Source organism: Montipora capricornis, chromosome 11 (genome assembly GCF_036669925.1).
Source record: "Montipora capricornis isolate CH-2021 chromosome 11, ASM3666992v2, whole genome shotgun sequence".
NCBI classification, from domain to species: Eukaryota; Metazoa; Cnidaria; class Anthozoa; order Scleractinia; family Acroporidae; genus Montipora; species Montipora capricornis.
Genome location: NC_090893.1, coordinates 16,470,637 through 16,473,136, shown reverse-complemented (window position 1 = coordinate 16,473,136; position 2,500 = coordinate 16,470,637). Strand labels below are relative to the sequence as shown.

The 2,500-nt window shown below is 39.4% G+C and overlaps 1 long non-coding RNA gene across 1 annotated transcript in view; it reads left to right on the top strand.

Moving 5' to 3' along the window:
* Positions 1 to 1,788: 1,788 nt before the first annotated feature.
* Positions 1,789 to 2,500, top strand: part of LOC138022831 (uncharacterized) — a 13,152-nt gene continuing 12,440 nt past the window's right edge. Inside the window, exons 1-2 of the long non-coding RNA XR_011126651.1 lie at positions 1,789 to 1,886; positions 2,457 to 2,500. The exon at positions 2,457 to 2,500 is cut by the window's right edge and continues 11 nt beyond it. This is a non-coding gene — a long non-coding RNA (uncharacterized lncRNA). The remainder of the gene's footprint in view (positions 1,887 to 2,456) is intronic.

Sequence of the window (2,500 nt, the reverse complement as noted above, 5' to 3'; positions counted from 1 at the left end):
TTCTGGTGGTGTAATACAGGTCTTTCATGTTTCCTTTTGCTGCGGCATCCTCTGCCTCCTTTGCCAGGTTCTCTATATAACATCTCTTGTCCTTTCGAGCACTCTTTCTAGCTTCCTTATGCGCAACATCGTAATCCTTTTGCGCCTGTGCCTTTTCTGCTCGCGTCCGACTGTTGTTAACCCGCTCTTTCTTGCACTTCCTTTCTCTCACTTTCTTTGGGGTATCCATTGAGATCCATTCCTTGTTTCTGGACTGCTGCCTTCCTAAAGTGTCATCACATGTATTAATCCATGAGCTCTTTAGATGTCCCAGAGCGTGTCAATTGTGCCGTCTTCGTCTTCTATATCTTCCAGCTAGTGCTTGGAACCGGTTCCTAAGGTTGATTTGGAAAGCTTCTGCCTTTCCATTATTGGCACTTCCACCCGACCCTGGATATATCACGTAATTCTGAAAAGAAAATTCGAACCAGGTAACATTTCTGGGATCACGTATAGGTTTTGTCTGGTGTATAATTCTCTTGAAATCAAACATTATTTCACAAAAGATTTTAATGGTTGAAACCCTGGCCGATTCGACACGCAAATGAACGGACAGTCGAAAAGTAATGAATAATTCAAAAGCATAAACACATACATAACGTGATTAAATGAAATAAATTATTGCCCTTGTTGAAGAAGCCATGCCAATTGCTGACCTCACATCAATTCGCACCGTACAGTGGCACTGTTTGGACTGAAAGTGGTAAAATTCTTATAAAAAAAATTAATGCTTAATTTATTAATATAAGCAAGTAATTTTAGCCTGATTCTTTTTACTTGCTTCCTGTTGTTTTCTCTTTAGATGGTTTTCACGTTACGTCATCGGCCGCCATGTTATTGAACGAAAACAAAAGATTTCCCGTTAGCTCCTTTTGTTCGTCCACCAGCAATTTGTACATAGCAACATTGTTACATTGTTATCTGTTTCCATAGAGATTGGTTCCAAACCACCTATTTTTCACGTGACGTCATCATTTTCTCAAAATCCAAAACTAAAGAGCCACGAAAGTTTTTATCCTCATCATGCATAAGAGGCGGTAAATTTGTATCCATTCGCAATTTTAAAGCTCAATAGCGTGCTTCGTTTGGAAACCAGAGCATTTTGAATTTCTGAGTTATAGCAGTGCGTGACACGAGGCGACGATCAAGTTTATTGAGAAATAGGCATAAGGCATAAGAGGCGGTAAATTTGTATCCATTCGCAATTTTAAAGCTCAATAGCGTGCTTCGTTTGGAAACCAGAGCATTTTGAATTTCTGAGTTATAGCAGTGCGTGACACGAGACGACGATCAAGTTTATTGAGAAATATATATTTATCTCATGGTTTTGAGCCTTTTTAGAATTTAAAGCATTAGGAAAAGTGCTTAAGTAAATAGCTGTCTGTTCAGTACAGATGATCACTCGCCTAGATAGCCAAAGTAAGTAACAGATGTTGACACTATTTTCCGGCCGCCATATTGGTGCACCACAGATGTGCACCAACATGCATATGGCGTTTTCATACTGGGCTCTGTAAATTTCTGCGAAACATTTCGACGAATATCTGAAGTTTGGGGAAACGCACGGGCCTAAAACTTGGAGAAGTGTCTTCTTCATTTATCTTCTACAACAGCACGAAGTCTGGACGTTTTCCAGTTGATGGTTGTCGATTTATGTTTTTGTTGCGTGACTGTGAAAACGATCTACACTTTAAAATCACAGAAAGATTTACGTCACGCGGTCACGCGGTCATTCAGTTGAAACTGACGCACGCACGCAAACAATCTACCAATGTTACTTATCAATTGTTTATTTGTAGCCGGATTGACTGTTGCTGCTCAGCCCATTCCAACGAGGTCATTGCAAGGTGATTAGACACTGTAGACATTTCCCCGCGTGATCTAGTTTACTGTTTGTTTATTGTTTGATCAAACTACAGTTATTCTTTGCTGTCGTACGTCCAAAAGGTATTGTAGTATTGAGTGAATGGCACATGTATAGTCGGAGGCCACAACTTTAAACTTCACGGAAATAAAGCATCAGTAGCTTTTCATAGCAATGGAACAATTAATGAACTTTTTGGATAACATTTGATCTCTATTTCTATTGAACTGCCTCGCTAATTTCCACAGTGTTGTCAATGAGTATAAAATTACATTTCCGCCATTTGTCATTTAAAAAAAACCGCAACTTAGGAGTTGCTTCTCTGCGCTTTTCTTTGTGATGTAAGTGGGCTTCATGCTAATATCCTTAAACTTCGGTGCTATAAGATTGTTTCTTCCCTATATCTTTCTTCTTTGCTCCCAAAGCGACCGTCGAACGCACTATACTAGTTCTGTATTTATTTTGCTGAAGTGATCACGTTTATTCAGTTGTGATTGACCCAAGCAAACAATCTACCAGTATCGCTTAAGTTATCCAATAATTTTGTTTTCAGTGGGCTCAATAATTATTCCGCCTTCTCAACAGGTTGTGACGAAG